The sequence below is a fragment of the Ovis aries genome, chromosome 11 (assembly GCF_016772045.2).
Source record: "Ovis aries strain OAR_USU_Benz2616 breed Rambouillet chromosome 11, ARS-UI_Ramb_v3.0, whole genome shotgun sequence".
NCBI lineage: Eukaryota > Metazoa > Chordata > Mammalia > Artiodactyla > Bovidae > Ovis > Ovis aries.
Window position 1 is genome coordinate 5,899,817 of NC_056064.1, and position 13,757 is coordinate 5,913,573.

The window sequence follows — 13,757 nt, forward strand, 5'->3', positions numbered from 1 at the left end:
CACCAGGAACTCTTGGGACATGGATTGCTGTGCTGTGGGCAGTCGCTCAGTCGTGTCTGACTCTTTGAGACCCCATGGATTGTAGCCTGCCAGGCTCCTCTGTCCATGGGGTGTCTCCAGGCAAGAATACTGGAGAGGGTCGCCATGCCCTCCTCCAAGGGATCTTCTCAACCTACGGATCAAACCTGGGTCTCCAGCATGGCAGGCGGGCTCTTCACCCTCGGAGCCACAAAGGAAGCCCTGGGACATGGACTATTTCTTCCAAATTCAATAAAATACACATTGAAGTAAGAGCTCTACAGTGAATGGCTCTGTACTCTGGGAAGCTTCACCGCATCTAAGTAGGGGTGACGTTTGCGGGAGCAGCTACGAGAATTTGCCTCTGATCACAGTCTGTAGTGGGGTTCTGAGCATCAATCTGTGACTGCGCTGAGCACATCCTTAGCAACACCCGTGCAAGGACTAACTCTGAGAGGGGGAAAAGCAAACTCAAGCCTCAATGCTGAGATCATTACAACCTTTCGAGAATGTCATCAACAGTCCATGCAGTATAATTTCAAAAAATAAGCATCTTAAGCAGATAACTCTTTTAGAACCCCAAATGTATTTTCTGGATATATTTATGTGGGGCTCTCTGTCTGCAATGGGTGGTCTGGAAAAGGGTCTTCCTCGGGACAACATGGTCACAGGACTCAGATGGCCCAGTGGGACTGAGGGGAGCTGAGGACTCGGGAGGAGGCCCCCTTCTGGTTTCAGTTGGAGACCAACTTCTAAGGCACAGTCCAGGGCCTGCAGTCCTCTCCCCGTATCTTCTGGTGTAATGCTTAATGTAGTCTTCCCCTTTATTCCAGAAGACCTCATTGTCCCCTAAATGATGTTCTACAGCTTCTATATCCAGTGGATCACCAAAATTCAAAGGATCCGTAAATAAAGAGTTTAGTCCCCACACAACATCCTTCAGCGTGCTTGTGGGGGCCCAGTCAGTGCCCTGAGATGTATCTCGCCGTTTTCTGTGGAGTTGGTGTGCCAGACCTGGGTCAAACAGTTCACTTTGGGAGGCACCGTGTTGTATGCATTGAAAACTTCAGCTTCAAACTGAAATTTTCCATCCTGTTAGTAACCCTTATCTGGGGTGACAGCTGAAAGCAATGAAGCTCACGTGGGTCGGAAAAATGCACTTTACACCTGTAAGGTAAATTAGCTTCAGGTTCTGCAACCTCTTTAACAAACAGCCTGTCTGTCACAGAAACCTGCCGAGTGGAGTCAGAGGCTGTGGCTGACACCCAGGACCTTTGAGACTGTCCTCACGCCTCAGTTTGCTTGCCAGCGTCAGCATCACTGCTATATTTATCCTGGGTCCCCGGAGACAGGCAAGGCAGGCCAGTGCCCAGCACCATGGTGGGCAGGCGATGTCGAGATTCAGCCCCTCACCTGAGCCACATCGCCTTCATCCTTCATCTGTTGGCAGACACTTAGGTTGTTTCCATATCTTGGCAGTTATAAATAATGCCGCTGTGAACACTGGAGTGCATTTGTCTTTTTGAATTAGTGTTTTTTTTTTTTTTTTGGATATACACCCAGGAGTGGAATTCTGGATCATACGGTAACTCTATTTTTATTTTTTTTAGTAATCTCCTTACTGTTTTCCACAGTGGCTGCACCAAAGTACATTCTTGCCAACAGTGTAACAAGGTTCCCTTTTCCCCACATCCTTGCCAACATTTGTTGTTTGTGTTCTTTTGGATGACAGCCATTCTGACAGGTGTGAGGTGTTATCTCATTGAGGTTTTGATTTGCATTTCCTTGATGATTGTTGAAGGTGAGCATCTTTTCGTGTTCCTGTTAGTCACCTGCATTTCCTTTTTGGAAAATGTCTATTCAGTTCTACTGTTAATTTTTATGTTGAGTTATATGAACTGTTTATATATGTTGGATATTAACCCCTTATCAGTCATACCATTTGCAAATATTTTTTCCCATTCAGTAGATTGTCTTTTTGCTTAGTCAGTTTTTTTTTTTGTTGTTCTTGATACTAATACATATAATCTGTATATTCAAAAACCTAATTGTTAGTAGAATTTTTTCATCTTATCTGGTGTATAGAATATATGTCTTCTGTTTTAGTTATCTATTACTGCTTAACAAACCACCCCAAAGCTTAGTGGCTTGAAACAACAACCATTATTTGTTTTGCTTGTGTATCTGCAACGTAGGCAGGACTCAGTGAAGCCAGCTCACCTCTGCTCCATGCAGTGTTTGCTGGGGCAACTCAGTGGAGTATGGAAACAGTTGGTGAGAGGATCTGCTTTCAAGATGATGCACTTGCACGGCTGGCAAGGCGGTTCTGCCTGCCAGCCAGGATTTCAGCCCGGGCTGTGGGCTAGGGCCTTTGGATCCCCTCCAAGGCTTCTTGGGCTCCCTCATGTCATGGTGTCTAGAAACTGAGACAAGCCTCCAGAGGAACAGGAAGCAGTGTTCTCTTCTGTGACTTGGCCCTAGGAGTTAGAGTATCACTTCTGGGTGTGGGCAGAGAAGTCACCCTGGCTTACAGTGAGGGGACGTAGGCACTACCTCTCGCCGGTGTGACTGTTACAGTCACGTCGTAGGAGCTTATGTGGGATGAGAGATATTGTCGTGGCCATTTTTTAGAAAGTACAATTTGTTAAATTACTAGAGGGGAGAAAGTATTTCAAAATCTCCCTATATAAAGCCTTATTTAATTTTATAGTTATGAGAAATGGCTAGAATTAGAAAGGTTTGAATTTGAATCCTGACTGTAATACTTACTTTCTCTGCATCTATGGACATTTCACTTAGTCTTTTAAAAACTATTTGTTAAAGGGAAATATTTATATACAATGCCTAGAGTTGTACCTGACTCATATTAAATAGTGAATGAATGATCATTTCTAAAAAAAACAAGGATGACTGGGATACCACTGTTCATATTATTCCAGAAGTTCTAGCCCAGTGATGAATTTCAAGTTTAGTTTTGAGAGTAGAAACCTTTTCCCCTCATAACTCCTCGGGAAAGCAATTAGAAAACCAATGAAAGCTTAGCTCTTATTTCTGAAGCAAGACTGGGGGTCTGGAGCTCTCCCTGCTCGTGTACTCTACTTCCCATAATGGAGCTGGAGATATCTCCTCAGATGTTTCAGTCCATATGATAACATGGGAAAGGAAAATAATTGGTATAGTTATTGGATAAGCTATGAAACATTTATCTTCCCCACTCCTGACAATATGATTGTCTGTGTACAAAACTGAGAACAACTTAAAAACTAATGGAACTGATAAAATAATTTAGTATACAATTCATATTCATATATATATATATATACATGTGAATATATAGAAGGATCCACAGAATTTGTATATTAATTCACTCAGCAGATATTTATGTGTGAAAATGAAAGTTGCTCAGTTGTGTCCAACACTTTGTGACCCCATGGACTAGACAGCCCATGGAATTCTCCAGGCCAGAATGCTGGAGTGGGTGGCTCTTCTCCAGGGGAACTTCCCAACCCAGGGATTGAACCCAGGTCTCCACATTGCAGGTAGATTCTTTACCAGCTGAGCTACCAGGGAAGCTCTATTTAAGTATAGATATGTGCTTATAACTGGGGATACAGTGGTGAAAGGGATGGACAGGTCTCTGCTGTTGGGCTTATGCTCTGATGGAGAAGGTATGTACTCAACTAACTACAGATCAATATTTGTTATTGGAGAGCAAATAGCGCTCATTTGTTTACTTTTCATTGCTTTTCCACTCTCCCCACTGAGGGAGTAAATTTTATGCAGGAAAAAAGGTAAATGGCTGAGATAACAAAAGAGGCTGAGGAAGAGTCTTTAGAAGGAAGATTTAGGCTGAAACCCAAAAGACTGGAATGAGTGAAGGGTGTCGGGAGAGCAGCTGAGGCAGAGAAGAGTGAGGGCTGCATTTCTGAGGTGAGGAGACACTTGGTATAACCAGAAGCTGAAGAACAGCAGACGGTGGCCCAGTGAGTTAAGGGAGGGCGGAGAAGATGGGGATGAGATGCAGGAAGGGCCAGTTAGATGGCAGAGGACTCTACAGGCCAGGGGGAGAAGTGTTAATGGTATTTACTGCACCCTGAAGCCAAAGAATGGTCACAAGGAGGCCAGGGGTTGGGGTGGGATCACAGGATGACTCAGCATTTTAATGCAGTTCTCTCTGTCTCTGCATCAGGAGAGGACTCCAGTAGGGAGACCATCAGCAGGTCACTAGGACGTCAGGAGCAGTCGTGCAGCTTTGGCGAGGTGAGAAGTGCAGATAGCAAGAATTGGACAAATCCAAGCTCACGTGTGGGAAGTACAAATGGCAAAAACTTGAAAAATCATACTTTGGTTTTGAAGGAAAGAGAGTAGTATCATTGTAAGGTTTCTTAACTTCCAAAGAAATCTGATCTACTCTCATGGACATGCAATCCTAGTGAGACAGTGAGCAGAGAGGACCCGAATGAGAACTTTTCCAGGTGGAAATGGTCTAAATTAAGTTGGTAGAAGTTATGAAGAACATGGGCTACAATCCCAGTCAGGCTTTGGATTCCAAAGTTAAGTGCTCTACTCTAAGGGAAGATTCAAGGCACCAATTTTTATGCCGATTAATATGAGAGTGCAACTTTTCAGTCTGGGGTGGATAACTTTATTTTCTATCCCTTTCAGGAGTCAGACGGATCTAGTTTCTTGAACTATCATTTTAATTTAATAAAGTTCACATAAGGTATATATTTCAACAAGTAAAATGATAAACTCCTTTCCCTAGCAGCTGATTTGTGTGCATTGTATTTATATTAGCAGGTGGAATACACTAGGGACCCTGAGTTTTCGCTGGATCGGTGACAACATGATTTGACTAACTGGATAATCAAGTTATTATTCAAGGTATTACCTCTTTATACTTCAATTTTCTCATCTATAGAAGTGGTGGACTAGATAATACGTAACATACACTAACTACTTTCTATAGTAAATTGTGTTCTTGTGAACAGCAAGCTAAAGATAAGAATTTACATCTCATGCATCTTTGTACCCTATAATAGCTATTATAGCCATGAACGCATAAAATCTCACGTTGTTGTTCTTGTTGTTGCTCAGTCATGTCTGACCCTTTGCAAGCCCATGGACTATAGCCCACCAGGCTCCTCTGTCCATGGGATTTTCTTGGCAAGAATACTGGAGTGGGTAGCCATTCCTTTCTCCAGGGGATCAGTACTTAAGGAGAATTCTCATTTATTTATTATTTAATTTTATTCTTTTATTTATTTATTTAATTTTTATTTTTACTTTATTTTGCTTTACAACACTGTATTGGTTTTGCCATACATTGACATGAATCAGCCACAGGTGTACATGAGTTCCCAATCCTGAACCCCCTCCCACCTCCCACCCCATATCATCTCTTTGGATCATCTCCGTGCACCAGCCCCAAGCATCCTGTATCCTGTATCGAACACAGACTGGTGATTTGTTTCTTACCTGATAGTATACATGTTTCAATGCCATTCTCCCAAATCATCCCTCCCTCTCCCTCTCCCACAGAGTCTAAAAGTCCGTTCTATACATCTGTGTCTCTTTTGCTGTCTCACATAGAGGGTTATCATTACCATCTTTCTAAATTCCGTATATATGTGTTAGTATACTGTATTGGTGTTTTTCTTTCTGGCTTACTTCACTCTGTAATAGGCTCCAGAGTCATCCACCTCATTAGAACTGGTTCAAATGTATTCTTTTTGATGGCTGAGTAATACTCCATTGTGTATACATACCACAGCTTCCTTATCTGCTGCTGGACATCTAGGTTGCTTCCATGTCCTGGCTATTATAAACAGTGCTGCGATGAACAGTGGGGTACACGCGTCTCTTTCAATTCTGGTTTCCTCGGTGTGTATGCCCAGCAGTGGGATTGCTGGGTCATAAGGCAGTTCTATTTGCAATTTTTTAAGGAATCTCCACACTGTTCTCCATAGTGGCTGTACCAGTTTGCATTCCCACCAACAGTGTAAGAGGGTTCCCTTTTCTCCACACCCTCTCCAGCATTTATTTAGAGAAGAGCTAACACATATCCTACTCAAACTCTTCCAGAAAATTGCAGAGGAAGGTAAACTTCTAAACTCATTCTATGAGGCCACCATCACCCTAATACCAAAACCTGACAAAGATGCCACAAAAAAAGAAAACTACAGGCCAATATCACTGATGAACATAGATGCAAAAATCCTTAACAAAATTCTAGCAATCAGAATCCAACAACACATTAAAAAGATCATACACCATGATCAAGTGGGCTTTATGCCAGGGATGCAACGATTCTTCAATATCCGCAAATCAATCAATGTAATTCACCACAATAACAAATTGAAAAATAAAAGCCATATGATTATCTCAATAGATGCAGAGAAGGTCTTTGACAAAATTCATGATAAAAACTCTCCAGAAAGCAGGAATAGAAGGAACATACCTCAACATAATAAAAGCTATATATGACAAACCCACAGCAAACATTATCCTCAATGATGAAAAATTGAAAGCATTTCCCCTAAAGTCAGGAACAAGACAAGGGTGCCCACTTTCACCACTACTATTCAACATAGTTCTGGAAGTTTTGGCCACAGCAATCAGAGCAGAAAAAGAAATAAAGGGAATCCAAATTGGAAACGAAGAAGTAAAATTCTTTTATCTTTTAATGTAGCCACTTTGATAAATATTGATCAATAAACATCTATAAACAAACAAGTACATAAATAAGTAAAAGAATAAACTAAGGGTGACATCTAAATTCTTTTTCAGTATTAAATTTTATAGTTTTATGGCTATGATTCATTACAGTCTTTTAAGCATAAAAATGCTTGCAGATCTAATTGGACTAGAAGTTATGTTCTGTGCTTCATGTCTACTTCTGCTGCTGCTGCTGCTGCTAAGTCACTTCAGTCGCGTCCGACTCTGTGCTACCCCATAGACAGCAGCCCACCAGGCTCCCTTGTCCCTGGGTTTCTCCAGGCAAGAACACTGGAGTGGGTTGCCATTTCCTTTTCCAGTGCAGGAAAGTGGAAAGTGAAAGTGAAGTCACTCAGTTGTGTCCGACTCTTCGCGACCCCATGGACTGCAGCCTACCAGGCTCCTCCACCCATGGGATTTTCCAGGCAAGAGTACTGGAGTGGGGTGCCATTGGCTTCTCTGGCTTCATGTCTATAGATCCCATATCAGTAAGAGGTGACCTAGAGATGAGAAATAGGTTCTAGAATTGAACAGAACTGGCTCCAAACCTCAGCTCTGCCTCTGATCTACTTATGTGAACTTGGACAAGTTACGTTACTTTTCTAAACTTCAGTTTCTTCATGTAAAATCTGGAGAGTATAATAGAATGGATTTTAAAACTGGTATTTTAAAGATTAAACAAAAACTCTTAGCACAGTTTCTGTTACAAGTATTCAGCAGGCTTAATATACTCTTAACCAATTTCAGTTTAGTTCAGTCCCTCAGTTGTGTCCGACTCTTTACGACCCCATGAATGGCAACATGCCAGGCCTCCCTGTCTATCACCAACTCCTGGAGTTCACTCAGACTCATGTCCATCGAGTCAGTGATACCATGCAGCCATCTCATCCTCTGTCATACCCTGCTCCTCCTGCCCACAATCCCTCCCAGCATCAGAGTCTTTTCCAATGAGTCAACTCTTCGCATGAGGTGGCCAAAGTACGGGAGTTTCATCTTCAGCATCATTCCTTCCAAAGAAATCCCAGGGTTGATCTCCTTCAGAATGGACTGGTTGGATCTCCTTGCAGTCCAAGGGACTCTCAAGAGTCACAGTTCAAAAGCATCAATTCTTCGGTGCTCAGCCTTCTTCACAGTTCAATTCCCACATCCATACATGACCACAGGAAAAACCATAGCCTTGACTAGACGGACCTTTGTTGGCAAAGTAATGTCTCCACTTTTGAAAATGCTATCTAGGTTGGTCATAGCTTTTCTTCCAAGGAATAAGCGTCTTTTAATTTCATGGCTGCAGTCACCATCTGCAGTGATTTTGGAGCCCCCAAAAATAAAGTCTGACACTGTTTCCACTGTTTCCCATCTATTTCCCAAGAAGTGATGGGACTGGATGCCATGATCTTTGTTTTCTGAATGTTGAGCTTTAAGCCAACTTTTTCACTCTCCACTTACACTTTCATCAAGAGGCTTTTTAGTTCCTCTTCACTTTCTGCCATAAGGGTGGTGTCATCTGCATATCTGAGGTTATTGATATTTCTCCCGGCAATCTTGATTCCAGCTTGTGTTTCTTCCAGTCCAGCGTTTTTCATGATGTACTCTGCATAGAAGTTAAATAAGCAGGGTGACAATATACAGCCTTGATGTACTCCTTTTCCTATTTGGAACCAGTCTGTTGTTCCATGTCCAGTTCTAACTGTTGCTTCCTGACCTGCATATAGGTTTCTCAAGAGGCAGGTCAGGTGGTCTGGTATTCCCATCTCTTTCCGAATTTTCCATAGTTTATTGTGATCCACAGAGTCAAAGGCTTTGACATAGTCAATAAAGCAGAATAGATGTTTTTCTGGAACTCTTTTATGAGCTTTGGAGCCTGGCAACAGGTTCATCACCCTACTTTGCTACTCCATTGCCTTAGTAAGATAAAACTCTTGAGTATTTAGCAAGAGCAGACATTCGACATTACAAGTTGAATAGAATAAAACAAATTTGATTCGGATGGCCTTTGAAACAGCTTAACACCAGCTCAGCTACAGAAGTTAGGATTAACTACTGAGAAACCTGTATGCAGGTCAAGTAGCAACAGTAAGAACCTTATATGAAACAACTGACTGGTTCAAAATTGAGAAAGGAGTATGACAAGGCTGTTCATTGTCACCCTGTTTATTTAACTTATATGCAGGGCACATTTTGTGAAATGCCAGGCTGGATGAGTTACAAGCTGGAATCAAGATTACTAGAGAAATATCAACAACTTTAGATATGCAGATGATACTACTCTAATGGCATAGAGAGAAGAACTAAAGAGCCTTTTGATGAGAGTGAAAGAGGAGAGTGAAAAATCCAGCTTAAAACTCAGTATTTAAAAAAATAAGATCTTGGCGTCTGGTCCCATCACTTCATGGCAAATAGAAGGGAAAAAGTGGAAGCAGTGACAGATTTCCTCTTGGGCTCTAAAATCACTGTGGATGCTGACTGCAGCCATGAAATTACAAGACCATTGCTTCTTGGCAGGAAAGCTATGGCAAACCTAGACAGTGTATTAAAAAGCAAAGACATCACTTTGCTGACAGAGTTCCATATAGTCAAGGCTATGATCTTTCCAGTAGTCATGTATGGATGTGAGTTAGACCATAAAGAAGGCAGAGTGCCAAAGAATTGAAGCTTTTGAACTCTGGCACTTTAGAATAACCTTGAGAGTCCCTTGGACAGCAAGGAGGTCAAACCAGTCAATCCTAAAGGAAATCAACCTTGAATACTCATTGGAAGGAGTGATGCTGACGCTGAAGTTCCAACAATACATTGGCCACCTAATGCAAACAGCTGACTCACTGGAAAAGACCTTGATGTTGGGAAAGATTGAAAGCAGAAGGAGAAGAGGGCAATATAGGATGAGATGGTTGGATGGCATCACTGATTCAGTGGGCATGACCTTGGCCAAACTCCAGGAGATGGTAAGGGACCAGGAGGCCTGGCTTGCCACGATCCATAGGCTTGCAAAGAGTTGGATATGACTTGGTGACTGAATACACTCTGAGATAACATACTTCATAAGTGTTTGCTTTCACTTTACAGAGCACTTTCATTTTTATTATATTTATATTACTGTTATGTAATCAAGTTAAAAAAATTGAAGTGACTTGCCTGATTCTTAAACACTAAAATTTTTTAATTGCAAAGCTAGTTTTCATGACCATGGCTCTATCTTGGAAATCCACAAACCAAATTGGTACTGTGAAAAATGTCCCAAGGAAAGTAGTTCCGATCTATACACAGATGTTTTTGTCTATGATATAATACATTTCATTAACTTTCAGTTTCTTGGTACCTAATACTTTTTATTAGTGAATAAGAACACATATTCTTTTAGTCTCCCAACTAAAAATAAAACCAAAAACACTGATCAATCACAATAGGTAAAGCCTAACTTTGTTCCCTGTGCAAAGTTAGGCATTGGTGAACATTCATTATTCACTCATTTTTCATAGTATCTCAGAATGGTGTTTTCTTTTTCTTATGCTATTATTAATGACAATTATAGTCTCATAACTTTATTAGAATTATTTCTTTCATTTGTTTAAATTGCACAAATTTTAAATATACTGAAGTGTTCAATTCAGTTCAGTTGCTCAGTCATGTCCAACTCTTTGAAACCCCATGGGCTGCAGCACCCCAGGCTTCCCTGTCCATCACCAACTCCTGGAGCTTGCTCAAACTCATGTCTATCAAGTCAGTGATGCCATCCAACCATCTCATCCTCTGTCATCCCCTTCTCCTCCTGCCTTCAGTCTTTCCCAACATCAAGGTCTTTTCTAAGGAGTCAGCTCTTTGCATCAGGTGGCCAATGTATTGGAGCTTCAGCTTCAGCATCAGTCCTTCCAATGATTTTTCAGGACTGATTTCCTTGAGGATTGACTGGTTTGATCTCCTTGCAGTCCAAGGGAATCTCAAGTTCTCCAACACCACAGTTTAAAAACATCAATTCTTCTCCTTTCTTTATGGTCTTCATATGGTCTTCATCAGCTTTCTTTATGGTCCAACTCTCACATCCATGCATGATTACTGGAAAAACCAGTAATGGAAAAACCATAGCTTTGACCAGATGGACATTTGTCAGCAAAGTAATGTTTTTAATATGCTGTCTAGATTTGCCATAGCTTTTTTCCAAGGAGCAAGTGTCTTTTAATTTCATGGCTGCAGTCACCATCTGCAGTAATTTTGGAGCCCAAGAAAAGAAAGTCTGTCACTGTTTCCCCATCTATTTGCCATGAAGTGATGGGACCGGATGTCATGATTTTCGATTTTTGAATGTTGAATTTTAAGCCAAATTTTTCCCTCTCCTCTTTCACTTTCATCAAGAGGCTCTTTAGTTCTTCATTTTCTGCCATAAGAGTGGTGTCATCTGATATCTGAGGTTATTGGTATTTCAGCAGGCAATCTTGATTCCTGTTTGTGCTTCATTCAGCCCAGCATTTTGCAAGATGTTCTCTGCATATAAGTTAAGTAATCAGGATGGCAATATAAAGCCTTGCAGTATTCCTTTCCCAATTTGGAACCAGTCTGTTGTTCCATGTTTGGTTCTGTTGCTTTTTGACCTGCATACAGATTTCTCAGGAGGCAGGTCACGTGGTCTGGTTTTCCCATCTCTTTCAGAATTTTCCACAGTTTGTTGTGATCCTCATAGTCAAAGGCTTTAGCATAGTCAATGAAGCAGAAGTAGATGTTTTTCTGGAATTGTCTTGCTTTTTCTATGATCCAACAGATGTTGGCAATTTGATCTCTGGTTCCTCTGCCTTTTCTAAGTCCTGCTTAGACTTCTGAAAGTTCTCTATTCATGTATTCTTGATTTTTCACGTAAGTGAAGTTCTCAATTCGCATACCTAGCTTAGAGAATTTTAAGCATTACTGATGTGTAGAGTGTAACATTCTTGAGCCCACCATCCAGCATATACATTAATATTGTTCCTTGACTCATATTTTTTAAAGAAATAAAATAAATCAGTTATTGTGAAGTTAACAGTATCCTTCTCATTCACATTCACAGTTTTCAGGGCAAATTTATGGTCTGTAAACACTATTAAGTTTCTTACTCTGTACATCCTTCTATAACTTGCTATTTTATTCATCAGTATTTTCATGATTTGCCCATGATTTACAGATTTTTTTCTTTAATTTTAAAAGATGTATAATGAATAAACACAATTTACTTATTGATTTTCTGGTTGGTAGATCATCATTATGTTTTATTAACTTTTTTTTGCCATTAAAACAATGTGAATTCTTTATGCAATATTAGCAGTTCTCTCAATATACTAACAGGAATGCAGCTGCTGGACACACAGTATGTGTATCCTTACATTTAACTGACCTTTTCAATTTGTGTTTCATGCTATCAGTTACATTTTAACTAGAATACTTTGTCAGAGCTCTCGTTTTCCTCTATAATCACCAACACCTAATTTTTTAGTTTTTGCCAATTTAATGTAAACAATTAATGATGTAATTTATTTTGCATTTCTCCAGTTGCTATGGAAATTTAGCCGCTTTTCATGTGTCCCTATTTCACGTGTCTGGTTTTCTACCTGTTCACATGTTCAATTTTGTTATTTGGGTTTATTCACTGATTCCTAGTTCTGTATATATTATCAGTATTGATCCTTGGTTGGCTTTGTGAGTAACAAATGTCTTCTACCAATTTATATGTTGGGTTTTGATTTACTCATAGTATACAACTGAACAGGAGTTCCTGTGTTTTAATGTAAACAATAGTCAATCAAGAGTAGGTGCAGGAAAAAAGTTTCAGTTTGTTTTAAACACCAAGGAATTTGATGCAGGGAATGAATTGCTGGTTAAGTTCCTAGAATAAGTGTGCTTTTGTTTTGTTTTGTTTTCAAATATATGGGGTCGGGGGAGAGATTGGCTATTTTTGTTTCCCTATTCTTCCCTTCTTTTGTCTTTTATATTGTCACCAGAGAATGATGTAGAGTGTTTCCAGTTGGTTGAAAATGTCATTTGTGACTTATGGAATCATCAACTTTAATGAATATGAGAGTTTGTAAGTAATGTGTGTCTATTTATTGGCTAGGAGGTTCTATAAAACCCTTTATATCAAGCAGATAAACTATATGCTCTAACCTTTCATATCTTTACCAATTTTTTTGTCTATTTGATCAATCTATTTCCTAGAAAAGAACCTTTAGAATATCCCACTGTGACTGTGAATTTGCTGATTTCTTCTTGTACAGTGAGCCCTTCATATCCGTGAGTTTCCTTGATTTCAATCAACCTCACATTGAAAACATAAAAAAAAAAAAAATCCAGAAAGTATCAAAAAGAAAAAATTGAAAATGCTAAACACAGGCAGTTCTTTTTGTACCATTTACATTGTATTAGGCATTACAAGTAAACTAAAGATAACTTAAGGTGTATGTGTGGATGTGCATAGGTTATATGCAAATATTATACCATTTCATGTAAGGGATGTGGGTATCTGTGGATTTGGGTATCTTCGAGGGTCCTAGAATCAATCCCCCCAGAAACTGAGGGAAGGCTATACTGGTGACATTTTTCTCTTATGTATTTGAGATTATACTGTGAAATGAATATAAATTTAGGCATTTGGAACTCCTGAAAAGTTCTGTCCTTTAACTTTTAACTCATGAACTTCTTTTCTTGCCTTAAAACCTGTTTTGTCTGATATTTTTACAGCCACATCAGTTTTCTTTAGTTTGAGGCTAACTTATGTATTTCTTCCATGACATGACCTCCTCATTTTCTGTGTAATTTATTTTAGTTATATCTCAAATAAACACATACAGCTGGGTTTTCTCAAAATTTGTATTTTGAATAATTACATGTATACAAAAAATTTAAGGAATAGAATAGGAAATATTACTGCTGCTGCTGCTGCTAAGTTACTTCAGTAGTGTCTGACTCTGTGCATCCCCATAGACGGCAGTCCACCAGGCTCCCATGTCCCTGGGATTCTCAAGGCAAGAACACTGGAGTGGGTTGCCATTTCCTTCTCCGATGCA

At 40.0% G+C, this 13,757-nt stretch overlaps 1 pseudogene; it reads right to left on the bottom strand.

The window, feature by feature from the left end:
• Nucleotides 1–337: 337 nt before the first annotated feature.
• On the bottom strand, nucleotides 338–1,336 carry LOC105616281 (NEDD8-conjugating enzyme UBE2F-like; annotated as a pseudogene).
• Between the last annotated feature and the right edge of the window lie 12,421 nt (nucleotides 1,337–13,757).